This window comes from Triticum urartu, chromosome 5A, assembly GCF_056163025.1.
Source record: "Triticum urartu cultivar PI428250 chromosome 5A, HENAU_Tu73, whole genome shotgun sequence".
Classification (NCBI taxonomy): Eukaryota; Viridiplantae; Streptophyta; class Magnoliopsida; order Poales; family Poaceae; genus Triticum; species Triticum urartu.
Window position 1 is genome coordinate 20,374,066 of NC_141877.1, and position 20,978 is coordinate 20,395,043.

Below are 20,978 nucleotides of genomic sequence, written 5' to 3' on the forward strand. Positions count from 1 at the left end.
GGAGGTGGTAGGGCTCATCCTTGGTCATCAGGCAATAACTCAGTATACGTATGTCTCCTCTATCTATTTCTAGGAATCCAATACTCCCCTATAATCGTTTACAAATTTGTGAGAACAAGTCATGGGAGGTTAATACTGAAGTATATAGATTAAGCTCCAATATATTACGCTCATCAAATACTTCAAGTATACGTTATTCTCCTAACATCACTTGTCGAATTCCTTTCTATTTGTTTTTATGCCACCTCGTCCCAATCCTTTAATTATGCATGTGCTAAATAGAACGAGAAAAAAATTAGGTGAAAGGTTTGCCTCCTACCTAGCAGCGCCTGACCTTCCTCTCAGGAGGCTAACCCAGGGGTGCGCCCCAACCAGTAGTATGGATTATGGTCCATAACACTAGCTCTGTGGCACCTTCTCTCTCTAATTTCTCAATTTTATCACTTGGTTGTGATCAATTTGATGTAATCTTAGGTATGTTTTATTGTGTGATAATTTTGACTTTCTATTAACATTGTATAAAACTTATTTTGATTATGTATGCATGATTTATAGATGTACATGTTCTTTGATCTAATCGAATATCATGAGAAGTCCAATGTTCTAGCTTATCTTTGTTATAATCGATCTACAATTATTTGCAAATTCACATACGTACCATTGCCCAACCTAAGGACTAACATGCCGGTTAGCATAGGTATGAGAGGGTCTAGTAGAAAGTCTTGACACATGTATATCATGTATTCTGAAAAATGATTCCTTCAATCCAATATTTTTTTTTATTTTTGAGAAGCCATCAGTCCACTCTTTAACGTACATCATGTGTGCAGCACACTTTTTGCATTTATTTCCATAAAAAAATTGCGACACTTCAATCTACGAAGATCCATAGGCGGTGACCAGAGCCTGGCTATGAGATGTGTGTGATCATCTGCGACAAGATGGAAGACGATTACCCAAACAACAGACCACACTCATGCACACAATCTGAGGAAAATGTCGAGCATCATTTCAATGAAAATGTATTTTCCACTTTTCGCCAAGTGCAACTCGGTGAAAATGTGCAAGTCGCATTATTCGCTAAAATGAACTCGCGCTATTCAAAATGAGTAGATTCCTTATACATCATAGACACTTTGGCCAACCCATGTGTCACTCAAATTTTTTGACTCCCTAACATACTACTGAATATGTTCACCGGGTACTCATATGCCACTAAGGTCTGTTTATCGTAAGTTTATCGTCAAGTGGAAGTTGGAAGACATTTTTCCCTTGGCACAGCAGAAAATAATATATGCAGTTTTTATCGTTTCTATTGGATTTTTTCATTTGACCGGAGAATGAACAACATCAGTTTTTCCCTTTTTGCAAAGCTTAAAAACAAATTAAAATTGGACAGAGGGCCTTTAGTCCTGGTTGATACTTAGAAAATAGAAAATTATATTTTTATACAAAAAGTTCAAAACTCAATTTGGCTACATTGTTTGTAATGGAAATATTCAGCTATATGCCCAAGTTCACCACATTATCATAAACTATGGAATGAATATGGTCATCGCATTGGTCATTTGAGACTAATTTTTTCATGGAAAAAAGTGTAAATAGTATGGCATCAAATGTAAAAGTTGTCAGCATAAAATTATCCATCTCGTCAAAATGAACAACATTGATTTTTGAGGCATCTTTATCTGAGGTCGTGTGCAACCGCTACAGCCAAAACAATGCATTGTAGCTAAGACACCCTTTTGCCGAGTGGGACACTCAGTGAAGACCCCGTTTTCCGAGTTTAGCACTCGACAACACCCTGATTGCTGAGTTTTGTTGTTTTACCGAGTGTTTCGTTGACAATACTCGGAGAAGTACCTGTTTGCCGAGTTTTAATTTTTGCCGAGTACTTCTTTGGTAGGAACTCGGCAAAGATACTATTGCCGACTACCTAATTGCACTTGGCTAAGACAAAAATTCCAATAGTGAAGCGTTGAAGGAGCGAGTGCTTGTGTTTAGCCAGTTTCTTGAACCATTGGACTTGATCATGGAACAGCCGAGGAAAGAGTTCAACTGGACTAAAGACATCGAGCTCCTGTATATGAGTGGAAACGTCTCTGTTAAAACCTGCAAGGCCTTGATGGTGGACTTCAATGATATCGAGAGCGAGTCCAAGGTGATGCTTGCATGTACCAAGGTGTGTGGAGAAGGTGTCACCCTCTTTGGTGCGTCGTGTGTGGTGCTCCTCGATGTTGTGTGGAACCCTTTTGCCCAAAGGCAGGCGATTTGATGTGCATATCGAATTGGCCAGCAGAAGATTGTCCATACATACAATCTAATCGTACAAGGAACGCAAGAGAAGGGCAAATATGATATATAAGCTAAGAAAGACCAAATGTCCAAATTGTTCTTTTCAAGTGAGGCACAGCCTTCGGGGTGCAACCCGTCACCAGAATCTATTTCCAATGATAGGATTTTGGAACAAATGACGGAAGATGAAAATCTGAAATGGATTTTTGTGAACATTCTCCCATTGTAGTGACAATAGAACTTATAGATCCCTGGTAAATGGAAGCTTCTAAGTTCCATCAGATTCTGAATTTATGGATTCTTCAACAAAAGAAGTAAATTATTTTCAAGGTACGGAAAATAGAAATTCTAAATTGAGATCGTATATGTGGTACGCCTCCCCGCTGGAGCCGGCGGCATGAGCCGGCCGTGCCATCCGATTCTGGCTTCCTGACCATGCTACCACACCATGACTACCCGTTTGTATCCCCTTTGGCTTGTCGCTGACCCTCTATCAGGCCAAGAAAGAGGGTGGGGGAGATGGCATCCTTGCGGCAGTGAGATTCCACGAACGATTCTGAGTGGGAGGAGATAAGCTTGACGTGGTGATGAGGTTCAGGGGCTCATTTGTGTCGTTGGCAACAAGGATGGAGGAGGTGGTAGGGCTCATCCTTGGTCATCAGGCAATGACTCAGTATACGTATGTCTCCTCTATCTATTTCTAGGAATCCTATACTCCCCTATAATCGTTTACAAATTTGTGAGCACAAGTCATGGGAGGTTAATACTGAAGTATATAGATTAAGCTCCAATATATTACGCTCATCAAATACTTCAAGTATACGTTATTCTCCTAACATCACTTGTCGAATTCCTTTCTATTTGTTTTTATGCCACCTCGTCCCAATCCTTTAATTATGCATGTGCTAAATAGAACGAGAAAAAAATTAGGTGAAAGGTTTGCCTCCTACCTAGCAGCGCCTGACCTTCCTCTCAGGAGGCTAACCCAGGGGTGCGCCCCAACCAGTAGTATGGATTATGGTCCATAACACTAGCTCTGTGGCACCTTCTCTCTCTAATTTCTCAATTTTATCACTTGGTTGTGATCAATTTGATGTAATCTTAGGTATGTTTTATTGTGTGATAATTTTGACTTTCTATTAACATTGTATAAAACTTATTTTGATTATGTATGCATGATTTATAGATGTACATGTTCTTTGATCTAATCGAATATCATGAGAAGTCAAATGTTCTAGCTTATCTTTGTTATAATCGATCTACAATTATTTGCAAATTCACATACGTACCATTGCCCAACCTAAGGACTAACATGCCGGTTAGCATAGGTATGAGAGGGTCTAGTAGAAAGTCTTGACACATGTATATCATGTATTCTGAAAAATGATTCCTTCAATCCAATATTTTTTTTTATTTTTGAGAAGCCATCAGTCCACTCTTTAACGTACATCATGTGTGCAGCACACTTTTTGCATTTATTTCCATAAAAAAATTGCGACACTTCAATCTACGAAGATCCATAGGCGGTGACCAGAGCCTGGCTATGAGATGTGTGTGATCATCTGCGACAAGATGGAAGACGATTACCCAAACAACAGACCACACTCATGCACACAATCTGAGGAAAATGTCGAGCATCATTTCAATGAAAATGTATTTTCCACTTTTCGCCAAGTGCAACTCGGTGAAAATGTGCAAGTCGCATTATTCGCTAAAATGAACTCGCGCTATTCAAAATGAGTAGATTCCTTATACATCATAGACACTTTGGCCAACCCATGTGTCACTCAAATTTTTTGACTCCCTAACATACTACTGAATATGTTCACCGGGTACTCATATGCCACTAAGGTCTGTTTATCGTAAGTTTATCGTCAAGTGGAAGTTGGAAGACATTTTTCCCTTGGCACAGCAGAAAATAATATATGCAGTTTTTATCGTTTCTATTGGATTTTTTCATTTGACCGGAGAATGAACAACATCAGTTTTTCCCTTTTTGCAAAGCTTAAAAACAAATTAAAATTGGACAGAGGGCCTTTAGTCCTGGTTGATACTTAGAAAATAGAAAATTATATTTTTATACAAAAAGTTCAAAACTCAATTTGGCTACATTGTTTGTAATGGAAATATTCAGCTATATGCCCAAGTTCACCACATTATCATAAACTATGGAATGAATATGGTCATCGCATTGGTCATTTGAGACTAATTTTTTCATGGAAAAAAGTGTAAATAGTATGGCATCAAATGTAAAAGTTGTCAGCATAAAATTATCCATCTCGTCAAAATGAACAACATTGATTTTTGAGGCATCTTTATCTGAGGTCGTGTGCAACCGCTACAGCCAAAACAATGCATTGTAGCTAAGACACCCTTTTGCCGAGTGGGACACTCAGTAAAGACCCCGTTTTCCGAGTTTAGCACTCGACAACACCCTGATTGCTGAGTTTTGTTGTTTTACCGAGTGTTTCGTTGACAATACTCGGAGAAGTACCTGTTTGCCGAGTTTTAATTTTTGCCGAGTATTCTTTGGTAGGAACTCGGCAAAGATACTATTGCCGACTACCTAATTGCACTTGGCTAAGACAAAAATTCCAGTAGTGAAGCGTTGAAGGAGCGAGTGCTTGTGTTTAGCCAGTTTCTTGAACCATTGGACTTGATCATGGAACAGCCGAGGAAAGAGTTCAACTGGACTAAAGACATCGAGCTCCTGTATATGAGTGGAAACGTCTCTGTTAAAACCTGCAAGGCCTTGATGGTGGACTTCAATGATATCGAGAGCGAGTCCAAGGTGATGCTTGCATGTACCAAGGTGTGTGGAGAAGGTGTCACCCTCTTTGGTGCGTCGTGTGTGGTGCTCCTCGATGTTGTGTGGAACCCTTTTGCCCAAAGGCAGGCGATTTGATGTGCATATCGAATTGGCCAGCAGAAGATTGTCCATACATACAATCTAATCGTACAAGGAACGCAAGAGAAGGGCAAATATGATATATAAGCTAAGAAAGACCAAATGTCCAAATTGTTCTTTTCAAGTGAGGCACAGCCTTCGGGGTGCAACCCGTCACCAGAATCTATTTCCAATGATAGGATTTTGGAACAAATGACGGAAGATGAAAATCTGAAATGGATTTTTGTGAACATTCTCCCATTGTAGTGACAATAGAACTTATAGATCCCTGGTAAATGGAAGCTTCTAAGTTCCATCAGATTCTGAATTTATGGATTCTTCAACAAAAGAAGTAAATTATTTTCAAGGTACGGAAAATAGAAATTCTAAATTGAGATCGTATATGTGGTACGCCTCCCCGCTGGAGCCGGCGGCATGAGCCGGCCGTGCCATCCGATTCTGGCTTCCTGACCGTGCTACCACACCATGACTACCCGTTTGTATCCCCTTTGGCTTGTCGCTGACCCTCTATCAGGCCAAGAAAGAGGGTGGGGAGATGGCATCCTTGCGGCAGTGAGATTCCACGAACGATTCTGAGTGGGAGGAGATAAGCTTGACGTGGTGATGAGGTTCAGGGGCTCATTTGTGTCGTTGGCAACAAGGATGGAGGAGGTGGTAGGGCTCATCCTTGGTCATCAGGCAATGACTCAGTATACGTATGTCTCCTCTATCTATTTCTAGGAATCCAATACTCCCCTATAATCGTTTACAAATTTGTGAGAACAAGTCATGGGAGGTTAATACTGAAGTATATAGATTAAGCTCCAATATATTACGCTCATCAAATACTTCAAGTATACGTTATTCTCCTAACATCACTTGTCGAATTCCTTTCTATTTGTTTTTATGCCACCTCGTCCCAATCCTTTAATTATGCATGTGCTAAATAGAACGAGAAAAAAATTAGGTGAAAGGTTTGCCTCCTACCTAGCAGCGCCTGACCTTCCTCTCAGGAGGCTAACCCAGGGGTGCGCCCCAACCAGTAGTATGGATTATGGTCCATAACACTAGCTCTGTGGCACCTTCTCTCTCTAATTTCTCAATTTTATCACTTGGTTGTGATCAATTTGATGTAATCTTAGGTATGTTTTATTGTGTGATAATTTTGACTTTCTATTAACATTGTATAAAACTTATTTTGATTATGTATGCATGATTTATAGATGTACATGTTCTTTGATCTAATCGAATATCATGAGAAGTCAAATGTTCTAGCTTATCTTTGTTATAATCGATCTACAATTATTTGCAAATTCACATACGTACCATTGCCCAACCTAAGGACTAACATGCCGGTTAGCATAGGTATGAGAGGGTCTAGTAGAAAGTCTTGACACATGTATATCATGTATTCTGAAAAATGATTCCTTCAATCCAATATTTTTTTTTATTTTTGAGAAGCCATCAGTCCACTCTTTAACGTACATCATGTGTGCAGCACACTTTTTGCATTTATTTCCATAAAAAAATTGCGACACTTCAATCTACGAAGATCCATAGGCGGTGACCAGAGCCTGGCTATGAGATGTGTGTGATCATCTGCGACAAGATGGAAGACGATTACCCAAACAACAGACCACACTCATGCACACAATCTGAGGAAAATGTCGAGCATCATTTCAATGAAAATGTATTTTCCACTTTTCGCCAAGTGCAACTCGGTGAAAATGTGCAAGTCGCATTATTCGCTAAAATGAACTCGCGCTATTCAAAATGAGTAGATTCCTTATACATCATAGACACTTTGGCCAACCCATGTGTCACTCAAATTTTTTGACTCCCTAACATACTACTGAATATGTTCACCGGGTACTCATATGCCACTAAGGTCTGTTTATCGTAAGTTTATCGTCAAGTGGAAGTTGGAAGACATTTTTCCCTTGGCACAGCAGAAAATAATATATGCAGTTTTTATCGTTTCTATTGGATTTTTTCATTTGACCGGAGAATGAACAACATCAGTTTTTCCCTTTTTGCAAAGCTTAAAAACAAATTAAAATTGGACAGAGGGCCTTTAGTCCTGGTTGATACTTAGAAAATAGAAAATTATATTTTTATACAAAAAGTTCAAAACTCAATTTGGCTACATTGTTTGTAATGGAAATATTCAGCTATATGCCCAAGTTCACCACATTATCATAAACTATGGAATGAATATGGTCATCGCATTGGTCATTTGAGACTAATTTTTTCATGGAAAAAAGTGTAAATAGTATGGCATCAAATGTAAAAGTTGTCAGCATAAAATTATCCATCTCGTCAAAATGAACAACATTGATTTTTGAGGCATCTTTATCTGAGGTCGTGTGCAACCGCTACAGCCAAAACAATGCATTGTAGCTAAGACACCCTTTTGCCGAGTGGGACACTCAGTGAAGACCCCGTTTTCCGAGTTTAGCACTCGACAACACCCTGATTGCTGAGTTTTGTTGTTTTACCTAGTGTTTCGTTGACAATACTCGGAGAAGTACCTGTTTGCCGAGTTTTAATTTTTGCCGAGTACTTCTTTGGTAGGAACTCGGCAAAGATACTATTGCCGACTACCTAATTGCACTTGGCTAAGACAAAAATTCCAGTAGTGAAGCGTTGAAGGAGCGAGTGCTTGTGTTTAGCCAGTTTCTTGAACCATTGGACTTGATCATGGAACAGCCGAGGAAAGAGTTCAACTGGACTAAAGACATCGAGCTCCTGTATATGAGTGGAAACGTCTCTGTTAAAACCTGCAAGGCCTTGATGGTGGACTTCAATGATATCGAGAGCGAGTCCAAGGTGATGCTTGCATGTACCAAGGTGTGTGGAGAAGGTGTCACCCTCTTTGGTGCGTCGTGTGTGGTGCTCCTCGATGTTGTGTGGAACCCTTTTGCCCAAAGGCAGGCGATTTGATGTGCATATCGAATTGGCCAGCAGAAGATTGTCCATACATACAATCTAATCGTACAAGGAACGCAAGAGAAGGGCAAATATGATATATAAGCTAAGAAAGACCAAATGTCCAAATTGTTCTTTTCAAGTGAGGCACAGCCTTCGGAGTGCAACCCGTCACCAGAATCTATTTCCAATGATAGGATTTTGGAACAAATGACGGAAGATGAAAATCTGAAAGAGATTTTTGTGAACATTCTCCCATTGTAGTGACAATAGAACTTATAGATCCCTGGTAAATGGAAGCTTCTAAGTTCCATCAGATTCTGAATTTATGGATTCTTCAACAAAAGAAGTAAATTATTTTCAAGGTACGGAAAATAGAAATTCTAAATTGAGATCGTATATGTGGTACGCCTCCCCGCTGGAGCCGGCGGCATGAGCCGGCCGTGCCATCCGATTCTGGCTTCCTGACCGTGCTACCACACCATGACTACCCGTTTGTATCCCCTTTGGCTTGTCGCTGACCCTCTATCAGGCCAAGAAAGAGGGTGGGGAGATGGCATCCTTGCGGCAGTGAGATTCCACGAACGATTCTGAGTGGGAGGAGATAAGCTTGACGTGGTGATGAGGTTCAGGGGCTCATTTGTGTCGTTGGCAACAAGGATGGAGGAGGTGGTAGGGCTCATCCTTGGTCATCAGGCAATGACTCAGTATACGTATGTCTCCTCTATCTATTTCTAGGAATCCAATACTCCCCTATAATCGTTTACAAATTTGTGAGAACAAGTCATGGGAGGTTAATACTGAAGTATATAGATTAAGCTCCAATATATTACGCTCATCAAATACTTCAAGTATACGTTATTCTCCTAACATCACTTGTCGAATTCCTTTCTATTTGTTTTTATGCCACCTCGTCCCAATCCTTTAATTATGCATGTGCTAAATAGAACGAGAAAAAAATTAGGTGAAAGGTTTGCCTCCTACCTAGCAGCGCCTGACCTTCCTCTCAGGAGGCTAACCCAGGGGTGCGCCCCAACCAGTAGTATGGATTATGGTCCATAACACTAGCTCTGTGGCACCTTCTCTCTCTAATTTCTCAATTTTATCACTTGGTTGTGATCAATTTGATGTAATCTTAGGTATGTTTTATTGTGTGATAATTTTGACTTTCTATTAACATTGTATAAAACTTATTTTGATTATGTATGCATGATTTATAGATGTACATGTTCTTTGATCTAATCGAATATCATGAGAAGTCCAATGTTCTAGCTTATCTTTGTTATAATCGATCTACAATTATTTGCAAATTCACATACGTACCATTGCCCAACCTAAGGACTAACATGCCGGTTAGCATAGGTATGAGAGGGTCTAGTAGAAAGTCTTGATACATGTATATCATGTATTCTGAAAAATGATTCCTTCAATCCAATATTTTTTTTTATTTTTGAGAAGCCATCAGTCCACTCTTTAACGTACATCATGTGTGCAGCACACTTTTTGCATTTATTTCCATAAAAAAATTGCGACACTTCAATCTACGAAGATCCATAGGCGGTGACCAGAGCCTGGCTATGAGATGTGTGTGATCATCTGCGACAAGATGGAAGACGATTACCCAAACAACAGACCACACTCATGCACACAATCTGAGGAAAATGTCGAGCATCATTTCAATGAAAATGTAATTTCCACTTTTCGCCAAGTGCAACTCGGTGAAAATGTGCAAGTCGCATTATTCGCTAAAATGAACTCGCGCTATTCAAAATGAGTAGATTCCTTATACATCATAGACACTTTGGCCAACCCATGTGTCACTCAAATTTTTTGACTCCCTAACATACTACTGAATATGTTCACCGGGTACTCATATGCCACTAACGTCTGTTTATCGTAAGTTTATCGTCAAGTGGAAGTTGGAAGACATTTTTCCCTTGGCACAGCAGAAAATAATATATGCAGTTTTTATCGTTTCTATTGGATTTTTTCATTTGACCGGAGAATGAACAACATCAGTTTTTCCCTTTTTGCAAAGCTTAAAAACAAATTAAAATTGGACAGAGGGCCTTTAGTCCTGGTTGATACTTAGAAAATAGAAAATTATATTTTTATACAAAAAGTTCAAAACTCAATTTGGCTACATTGTTTGTAATGGAAATATTCAGCTATATGCCCAAGTTCACCACATTATCATAAACTATGGAATGAATATGGTCATCGCATTGGTCATTTGAGACTAATTTTTTCATGGAAAAAAGTGTAAATAGTATGGCATCAAATGTAAAAGTTGTCATCATAAAATTATCCATCTCGTCAAAATGAACAACATTGATTTTTGAGGCATCTTTATCTGAGGTCGTGTGCAACCGCTACAGCCAAAACAATGCATTGTAGCTAAGACACCCTTTTGCCGAGTGGGACACTCAGTGAAGACCCCGTTTTCCGAGTTTAGCACTCGACAACACCCTGATTGCTGAGTTTTGTTGTTTTACCTAGTGTTTCGTTGACAATACTCGGAGAAGTACCTGTTTGCCGAGTTTTAATTTTTGCCGAGTACTTCTTTGGTAGGAACTCGGCAAAGATACTATTGCCGACTACCTAATTGCACTTGGCTAAGACAAAAATTCCAGTAGTGAAGCGTTGAAGGAGCGAGTGCTTGTGTTTAGCCAGTTTCTTGAACCATTGGACTTGATCATGGAACAGCCGAGGAAAGAGTTCAACTGGACTAAAGACATCGAGCTCCTGTATATGAGTGGAAACGTCTCTGTTAAAACCTGCAAGGCCTTGATGGTGGACTTCAATGATATCGAGAGCGAGTCCAAGGTGATGCTTGCATGTACCAAGGTGTGTGGAGAAGGTGTCACCCTCTTTGGTGCGTCGTGTGTGGTGCTCCTCGATGTTGTGTGGAACCCTTTTGCCCAAAGGCAGGCGATTTGATGTGCATATCGAATTGGCCAGCAGAAGATTGTCCATACATACAATCTAATCGTACAAGGAACGCAAGAGAAGGGCAAATATGATATATAAGCTAAGAAAGACCAAATGTCCAAATTGTTCTTTTCAAGTGAGGCACAGCCTTCGGAGTGCAACCCGTCACCAGAATCTATTTCCAATGATAGGATTTTGGAACAAATGACGGAAGATGAAAATCTGAAAGAGATTTTTGTGAACATTCTCCCATTGTAGTGACAATAGAACTTATAGATCCCTGGTAAATGGAAGCTTCTAAGTTCCATCAGATTCTGAATTTATGGATTCTTCAACAAAAGAAGTAAATTATTTTCAAGGTACGGAAAATAGAAATTCTAAATTGAGATCGTATATGTGGTATGCCTCCCCGCTGGAGCCGGCGGCATGAGCCGGCCGTGCCATCCGATTCTGGCTTCCTGACCGTGCTACCACACCATGACTACCCGTTTGTATCCCCTTTGGCTTGTCGCTGACCCTCTATCAGGCCAAGAAAGAGGGTGGGGAGATGGCATCCTTGCGGCAGTGAGATTCCACGAACGATTCTGAGTGGGAGGAGATAAGCTTGACGTGGTGATGAGGTTCAGGGGCTCATTTGTGTCGTTGGCAACAAGGATGGAGGAGGTGGTAGGGCTCATCCTTGGTCATCAGGCAATGACTCAGTATACGTATGTCTCCTCTATCTATTTCTAGGAATCCAATACTCCCCTATAATCGTTTACAAATTTGTGAGAACAAGTCATGGGAGGTTAATACTGAAGTATATAGATTAAGCTCCAATATATTACGCTCATCAAATACTTCAAGTATACGTTATTCTCCTAACATCACTTGCCGAATTCCTTTCTATTTGTTTTTATGCCACCTCGTCCCAATCCTTTAATTATGCATGTGCTAAATAGAACGAGAAAAAAATTAGGTGAAAGGTTTGCCTCCTACCTAGCAGCGCCTGACCTTCCTCTCAGGAGGCTAACCCAGGGGTGCGCCCCAACCAGTAGTATGGATTATGGTCCATAACACTAGCTCTGTGGCACCTTCTCTCTCTAATTTCTCAATTTTATCACTTGGTTGTGATCAATTTGATGTAATCTTAGGTATGTTTTATTGTGTGATAATTTTGACTTTCTATTAACATTGTATAAAACTTATTTTGATTATGTATGCATGATTTATAGATGTACATGTTCTTTGATCTAATCGAATATCATGAGAAGTCCAATGTTCTAGCTTATCTTTGTTATAATCGATCTACAATTATTTGCAAATTCACATACGTACCATTGCCCAACCTAAGGACTAACATGCCGGTTAGCATAGGTATGAGAGGGTCTAGTACAAAGTCTTGATACATGTATATCATGTATTCTGAAAAATGATTCCTTCAATCCAATATTTTTTTTTATTTTTGAGAAGCCATCAGTCCACTCTTTAACGTACATCATGTGTGCAGCACACTTTTTGCATTTATTTCCATAAAAAAATTGCGACACTTCAATCTACGAAGATCCATAGGCGGTGACCAGAGCCTGGCTATGAGATGTGTGTGATCATCTGCGACAAGATGGAAGACGATTACCCAAACAACAGACCACACTCATGCACACAATCTGAGGAAAATGTCGAGCATCATTTCAATGAAAATGTAATTTCCACTTTTCGCCAAGTGCAACTCGGTGAAAATGTGCAAGTCGCATTATTCGCTAAAATGAACTCGCGCTATTCAAAATGAGTAGATTCCTTATACATCATAGACACTTTGGCCAACCCATGTGTCACTCAAATTTTTTGACTCCCTAACATACTACTGAATATGTTCACCGGGTACTCATATGCCACTAACGTCTGTTTATCGTAAGTTTATCGTCAAGTGGAAGTTGGAAGACATTTTTCCCTTGGCACAGCAGAAAATAATATATGCAGTTTTTATCGTTTCTATTGGATTTTTTCATTTGACCGGAGAATGAACAACATCAGTTTTTCCCTTTTTGCAAAGCTTAAAAACAAATTAAAATTGGACAGAGGGCCTTTAGTCCTGGTTGATACTTAGAAAATAGAAAATTATATTTTTATACAAAAAGTTCAAAACTCAATTTGGCTACATTGTTTGTAATGGAAATATTCAGCTATATGCCCAAGTTCACCACATTATCATAAACTATGGAATGAATATGGTCATCGCATTGGTCATTTGAGACTAATTTTTTCATGGAAAAAAGTGTAAATAGTATGGCATCAAATGTAAAAGTTGTCATCATAAAATTATCCATCTCGTCAAAATGAACAACATTGATTTTTGAGGCATCTTTATCTGAGGTCGTGTGCAACCGCTACAGCCAAAACAATGCATTGTAGCTAAGACACCCTTTTGCCGAGTGGGACACTCAGTGAAGACCCCGTTTTCCGAGTTTAGCACTCGACAACACCCTGATTGCTGAGTTTTGTTGTTTTACCTAGTGTTTCGTTGACAATACTCGGAGAAGTACCTGTTTGCCGAGTTTTAATTTTTGCCGAGTACTTCTTTGGTAGGAACTCGGCAAAGATACTATTGCCGACTACCTAATTGCACTTGGCTAAGACAAAAATTCCAGTAGTGAAGCGTTGAAGGAGCGAGTGCTTGTGTTTAGCCAGTTTCTTGAACCATTGGACTTGATCATGGAACAGCCGAGGAAAGAGTTCAACTGGACTAAAGACATCGAGCTCCTGTATATGAGTGGAAACGTCTCTGTTAAAACCTGCAAGGCCTTGATGGTGGACTTCAATGATATCGAGAGCGAGTCCAAGGTGATGCTTGCATGTACCAAGGTGTGTGGAGAAGGTGTCACCCTCTTTGGTGCGTCGTGTGTGGTGCTCCTCGATGTTGTGTGGAACCCTTTTGCCCAAAGGCAGGCGATTTGATGTGCATATCGAATTGGCCAGCAGAAGATTGTCCATACATACAATCTAATCGTACAAGGAACGCAAGAGAAGGGCAAATATGATATATAAGCTAAGAAAGACCAAATGTCCAAATTGTTCTTTTCAAGTGAGGCACAGCCTTCGGAGTGCAACCCGTCACCAGAATCTATTTCCAATGATAGGATTTTGGAACAAATGACGGAAGATGAAAATCTGAAAGAGATTTTTGTGAACATTCTCCCATTGTAGTGACAATAGAACTTATAGATCCCTGGTAAATGGAAGCTTCTAAGTTCCATCAGATTCTGAATTTATGGATTCTTCAACAAAAGAAGTAAATTATTTTCAAGGTACGGAAAATAGAAATTCTAAATTGAGATCGTATATGTGGTACGCCTCCCCGCTGGAGCCGGCGGCATGAGCCGGCCGTGCCATCCGATTCTGGCTTCCTGACCGTGCTACCACACCATGACTACCCGTTTGTATCCCCTTTGGCTTGTCGCTGACTCTCTATCAGGCCAAGAAAGAGGGTGGGGGAGATGGCATCCTTGCGGCAGTGAGATTCCACGAACGATTCTGAGTGGGAGGAGATAAGCTTGACGTGGTGATGAGGTTCGGGGGCTCATTTGTGTCGTTGGCAATAAGGATGGAGGAGGTGGTAGGGCTCATCCTTGGTCGTCAGGCAATGACTCAGTATACGTATGTCTCCTCTATCTATTTCTAGGAATACTATACTCCCCTATAATCGTTTACAAATTTGTGAGAACAAGTCATGGGAGGTTAATACTGAAGTATATAGATTAAGCTCCAATATATTACGCTCATCAAATACTTCAAGTATACGTTATTCTCCTAACATCACTTGCCGAATTCCTTTCTATTTGTTTTTATGCCACCTCGTCCCAATCCTTTAATTATGCATGTGCTAAATAGAACGAGAAAAAAATTAGATGAAAGGGTTGCCTCCTACCTAGCAGCGCCTGACCTTCCTCTCAGGAGGCTAACCCAGGGGTGCGCCCCAACCAGTAGTATGGATTATGGTCCATAACACTAGCTCTGTGGCACCTTCTCTCTCTAATTTCTCAATTTTATCACTTGGTTGTGATCAATTTGATGTAATCTTAGGTATGTTTTATTGTGTGATAATTTTGACTTTCTATTAACATTGTATAAAACTTATTTTGATTATGTATGCATGATTTATAGATGTACATGTTCTTTGATCTAATCGAATATCATGAGAAGTCCAATGTTCTAGCTTATCTTTGTTATAATCGATCTACAATTATTTGCAAATTCACATACGTACCATTGCCCAACCTAAGGATTAACATGCCGGTTAGCATAGGTATGAGAGGGTCTAGTAGAAAGTCTTGATACATGTATATCATGTATTCTGAAAAATGATTCCTTCAATCCAATATTTTTTTTATTTTTGAGAAGCCATCAGTCCACTCTTTAACGTACATCATGTGTGCAGCACACTTTTTGCATTTATTTCCATAAAAAAATTGCGACACTTCAATCTACGAAGATCCATAGGAGGTGACCAGAGCCTGGCTATGAGATGTGTGTGATCATCTGCGACAAGATGGAAGACGATTACCCAAACAACAGACCACACTCATGCACACAATCTGAGGAAAATGTCGAGCATCATTTCAATGAAAATGTAATTTCCACTTTTCGCCAAGTGCAACTCGGTGAAAATGTGCAAGTCGCATTATTCGCTAAAATGAACTCGCGCTATTCAAAATGAGTAGATTCCTTATACATCATAGACACTTTGGCCAACCCATGTGTCACTCAAATTTTTTGACTCCCTAACATACTACTGAATATGTTCACCGGGTACTCATATGCCACTAACGTCTGTTTATCGTAAGTTTATCGTCAAGTGGAAGTTGGAAGACATTTTTCCCTTGGCACAGCAGAAAATAATATATGCAGTTTTTATCGTTTCTATTGGATTTTTTCATTTGACCGGAGAATGAACAACATCAGTTTTTCCCTTTTTGCAAAGCTTAAAAACAAATTAAAATTGGACAGAGGGCCTTTAGTCCTGGTTGATACTTAGAAAATAGAAAATTATATTTTTATACAAAAAGTTCAAAACTCAATTTGGCTACATTGTTTGTAATGGAAATATTCAGCTATATGCCCAAGTTCACCACATTATCATAAACTATGGAATGAATATGGTCATCGCATTGGTCATTTGAGACTAATTTTTTCATGGAAAAAAGTGTAAATAGTATGGCATCAAATGTAAAAGTTGTCAGCATAAAATTATCCATCTCGTCAAAATGAACAACATTGATTTTTGAGGCATCTTTATCTGAGGTCGTGTGCAACCGCTACAGCCAAAACAATGCATTGTAGCTAAGACACCCTTTTGCCGAGTGGGACACTCAGTAAAGACCCCGTTTTCCGAGTTTAGCACTCGACAACACCCTGATTGCTGAGTTTTGTTGTTTTACCTAGTGTTTCGTTGACAATACTCGGAGAAGTACCTGTTTGCCGAGTTTTAATTTTTGCCGAGTACTTCTTTGGTAGGAACTCGGCAAAGATACTATTGCCGACTACCTAATTGCACTTGGCTAAGACAAAAATTCCAGTAGTGAAGCATTGAAGGAGCGAGTGCTTGTGTTTAGCCAGTTTCTTGAACCATTGGACTTGATCATGGAACAGCCGAGGAAAGAGTTCAACTGGACTAAAGACATCGAGCTCCTGTATATGAGTGGAAACGTCTCTGTTAAAACCTGCAAGGCCTTGATGGTGGACTTCAATGATATCGAGAGCGAGTCCAAGGTGATGCTTGCATGTACCAAGGTGTGTGGAGAAGGTGTCACCCTCTTTGGTGCGTCGTGTGTGGTGCTCCTCGATGTTGTGTGGAACCCTTTTGCCCAAAGGCAGGCGATTTGATGTGCATATCGAATTGGCCAGCAGAAGATTGTCCATACATACAATCTAATCGTACAAGGAACGCAAGAGAAGGGCAAATATGATATATAAGCTAAGAAAGACCAAATGTCCAAATTGTTCTTTTCAAGTGAGGCACAGCCTTCGGAGTGCAACCCGTCACCAGAATCTATTTCCAATGATAGGATTTTGGAACAAATGACGGAAGATGAAAATCTGAAAGAGATTTTTGTGAACATTCTCCCATTGTAGTGACAATAGAACTTATAGATCCCTGGTAAATGGAAGCTTCTAAGTTCCATCAGATTCTGAATTTATGGATTCTTCAACAAAAGAAGTAAATTATTTTCAAGGTACGGAAAATAGAAATTCTAAATTGAGATCGTATATGTGGTACGCCTCCCCGCTGGAGCCGGCGGCATGAGCCGGCCGTGCCATCCGATTCTGGCTTCCTGACCGTGCTACCACACCATGACTACCCGTTTGTATCCCCTTTGGCTTGTCGCTGACTCTCTATCAGGCCAAGACAGAGGGTGGGGGAGATGGCATCCTTGCGGCAGTGAGATTCCACGAACGATTCTGAGTGGGAGGAGATAAGCTTGACGTGGTGATGAGGTTCAGGGGCTCATTTGTGTCGTTGGCAACAAGGATGGAGGAGGTGGTAGGGCTCATCCTTGGTCGTCAGGCAATGACTCAGTATACGTATGTCTCCTCTATCTATTTCTAGGAATCCTATACTCCCCTATAATCGTTTACAAATTTGTGAGAACAAGTCATGGGAGGTTAATACTGAAGTATATAGATTAAGCTCCAATATATTACGCTCATCAAATACTTCAAGTATACGTTATTCTCCTAACATCACTTGCCGAATTCCTTTCTATTTGTTTTTATGCCACCTCGTCCCAATCCTTTAATTATGCATGTGCTAAATAGAACGAGAAAAAAAATTAGGTGAAAGGGTTGCCTCCTACATAGCAGCGCCTGACCTTCCTCTCAGGAGGCTAACCCAGGGGTGCGCCCCAACCAGTAGTATGGATTATGGTCCATAACACTAGCTCTGTGGCACCTTCTCTCTCTAATTTCTCAATTTTATCACTTGGTTGTGATCAATTTGATGTAATCTTAGGTATGTTTTATTGTGTGATAATTTTGACTTTCTATTAACATTGTATAAAACTTATTTTGATTATGTATGCATGATTTATAGATGTACATGTTCTTTGATCTAATCGAATATCATGAGAAGTCCAATGTTCTAGCTTATCTTTGTTATAATCGATCTACAATTATTTGCAAATTCACATACGTACCATTGCCCAACCTAAGGATTAACATGCCGGTTAGCATAGGTATGAGAGGGTCTAGTAGAAAGTCTTGATACATGTATATCATGTATTCTGAAAAATGATTCCTTCAATCCAATATTTTTTTTATTTTTGAGAAGCCATCAGTCCACTCTTTAACGTACATCATGTGTGCAGCACACTTTTTGCATTTATTTCCATAAAAAAATTGCGACACTTCAATCTACGAAGATCCATAGGAGGTGACCAGAGCCTGGCTATGAGATGTGTGTGATCATCTGCGACAAGATGGAAGACGATTACCCAAACAACAGACCACACTCATGCACACAATCTGAGGAAAATGTCGAGCATCATTTCAATGAAAATGTAATTTCCACTTTTCGCCAAGTGCAACTCGGTGAAAATGTGCAAGTCGCATTATTCGCTAAAATGAACTCGCGCTATTCAAAATGAGTAGATTCCTTATACATCATAGACACTTTGGCCAACCCATGTGTCACTCAAATTTTTTGACTCCCTAACATACTACTGAATATGTTCACCGGGTACTCATATGCCACTAACGTCTGTTTATCGTAAGTTTATCGTCAAGTGGAAGTTGGAAGACATTTTTCCCTTGGCACAGCAGAAAATAATATATGCAGTTTTTATCGTTTCTATTGGATTTTTTCATTTGACCGGAGAATGAACAACATCAGTTTTTCCCTTTTTGCAAAGCTTAAAAACAAATTAAAATTGGACAGAGGGCCTTTAGTCCTGGTTGATACTTAGAAAATAGAAAATTATATTTTTATACAAAAAGTTCAAAACTCAATTTGGCTACATTGTTTGTAATGGAAATATTCAGCTATATGCCCAAGTTCACCACATTATCATAAACTATGGAATGAATATGGTCATCGCATTGGTCATTTGAGACTAATTTTTTCATGGAAAAAAGTGTAAATAGTATGGCATCAAATGTAAAAGTTGTCAGCATAAAATTATCCATCTCGTCAAAATGAACAACATTGATTTTTGAGGCATCTTTATCTGAGGTCGTGTGCAACCGCTACAGCCAAAACAATGCATTGTAGCTAAGACACCCTTTTGCCGAGTGGGACACTCAGTGAAGACCCCGTTTTCCGAGTTTAGCACTCGACAACACCCTGATTGCTGAGTTTTGTTGTTTTACCGAGTGTTTCGTTGACAATACTCGGAGAAGTACCTGTTTGCCGAGTTTTAATTTTTGCCGAGTACTTCTTTGGTAGGAACTCGGCAAAGATACTATTGCCGACTACCTAATTGCACTTGGCTAAGACAAAAATTCCAGTAGTGAAGCGTTGAAGGAGCGAGTGCTTGTGTTTAGCCAGTTTCTTGAACCATTGGACTTGATCATGGAACAGCCGAGGAAAGAGTTCAACTGGACTAAAGACATCGAGCTCCTGTATATGAGTGGAAACGTCTCTGTTAAAACCTGCAAGGCCTTGATGGTGGACTTCAATGATATCGAGAGCGAGTCCAAGGTGATGCTTGCATGTACCAAGGTGTGTGGAGAAGGTGTCACCCTCTTTGGTGCGTCGTGTGTGGTGCTCCTCGATGTTGTGTGGAACCCTTTTGCCCAAAGGCAGGCGATTTGATGTGCATATCGAATTGGCCAGCAGAAGATTGTCCATACATACAATCTAATCGTACAAGGAACGCAAGAGAAGGGCAAATATGATATATAAGCTAAGAAAGACCAAATGTCCAAATTGTTCTTTTCAAGTGAGGCACAGCCTTCGGAGTGCAACCCGTCACCAGAATCTATTTCCAATGATAGGATTTTGGAACAAATGACGGAAGATGAAAATCTGAAAGAGATTTTTGTGAACATTCTCCCATTGTAGTGACAATAGAACTTATAGATCCCTGGTAAATGGAAGCTTCTAAGTTCCATCAGATTCTGAATTTATGGATTCTTCAACAAAAGAAGTAAATTATTTTCAAGGTACGGAAAATAGAAATTCTAAATTGAGATCGTATATGTGGTACGCCTCCCCGCTGGAGCCGGCGGCATGAGCCGGCCGTGCCATCCGATTCTGGCTTCCTGACCGTGCTACCACACCATGACTACCCGTTTGTATCCCCTTTGGCTTGTCGCTGACTCTCTATCAGGCCAAGAAAGAGGGTGGGGGAGATGGCATCCTTGCGGCAGTGAGATTCCACGAACGATTCTGAGTGGGAGGAGATAAGCTTGACGTGGTGATGAGGTTCGGGGGCTCATTTGTGTCGTTGGCAATAAGGATGGAGGAGGTGGTAGGGCTCATCCTTGGTCGTCAGGCAATGACTCAGTATACGTATGTCTCCTCTATCTATTTCTAGGAATACTATACTCCCCTATAATCGTTTACAAATTTGTGAGAACAAGTCATGGGAGGTTAATACTGAAGTATATAGATTAAGCTCCAATATATTACGCTCATCAAATACTTCAAGTATACGTTATTCTCCTAACATCACTTGCCGAATTCCTTTCTATTTGTTTTTATGCCACCTCGTCCCAATCCTTTAATTATGCATGTGCTAAATAGAACGAGAAAAAAAATTAGGTGAAAGGGTTGCCTCCTACATAGCAGCGCCTGACCTTCCTCTCAGGAGGCTAACCCAGGGGTGCGCCCCAACCAGTAGTATGGATTATGGTCCATAACACTAGCTCTGTGGCACCTTCTCTCTCTAATTTCTCAATTTTATCACTTGGTTGTGATCAATTTGATGTAATCTTAGGTATGTTTTATTGTGTGATAATTTTG

The 20,978-nt window shown here is 40.0% G+C and overlaps 7 pseudogenes; all 7 read left to right on the top strand.

Annotated features, from left to right (window-relative positions):
* The first annotated feature begins 2,032 nt into the window (after positions 1 to 2,032).
* Positions 2,033 to 2,524, top strand: LOC147967593 (SNF2 domain-containing protein CLASSY 3-like; annotated as a pseudogene).
* A 2,433-nt stretch (positions 2,525 to 4,957) lies between these two features.
* On the top strand, positions 4,958 to 5,449 carry LOC147967594 (SNF2 domain-containing protein CLASSY 3-like; annotated as a pseudogene).
* Positions 5,450 to 7,882: 2,433 nt separating this feature from the next.
* On the top strand, positions 7,883 to 8,374 carry LOC147967595 (SNF2 domain-containing protein CLASSY 3-like; annotated as a pseudogene).
* Positions 8,375 to 10,807: 2,433 nt separating this feature from the next.
* Positions 10,808 to 11,299, top strand: LOC147967596 (SNF2 domain-containing protein CLASSY 3-like; annotated as a pseudogene).
* Positions 11,300 to 13,732: 2,433 nt separating this feature from the next.
* On the top strand, positions 13,733 to 14,224 carry LOC147967597 (SNF2 domain-containing protein CLASSY 3-like; annotated as a pseudogene).
* Positions 14,225 to 16,657: 2,433 nt separating this feature from the next.
* LOC147967598 (SNF2 domain-containing protein CLASSY 3-like) lies at positions 16,658 to 17,149 on the top strand (annotated as a pseudogene).
* Positions 17,150 to 19,583: 2,434 nt separating this feature from the next.
* Positions 19,584 to 20,075, top strand: LOC147967599 (SNF2 domain-containing protein CLASSY 3-like; annotated as a pseudogene).
* The last annotated feature ends 903 nt before the right edge of the window (positions 20,076 to 20,978 follow it).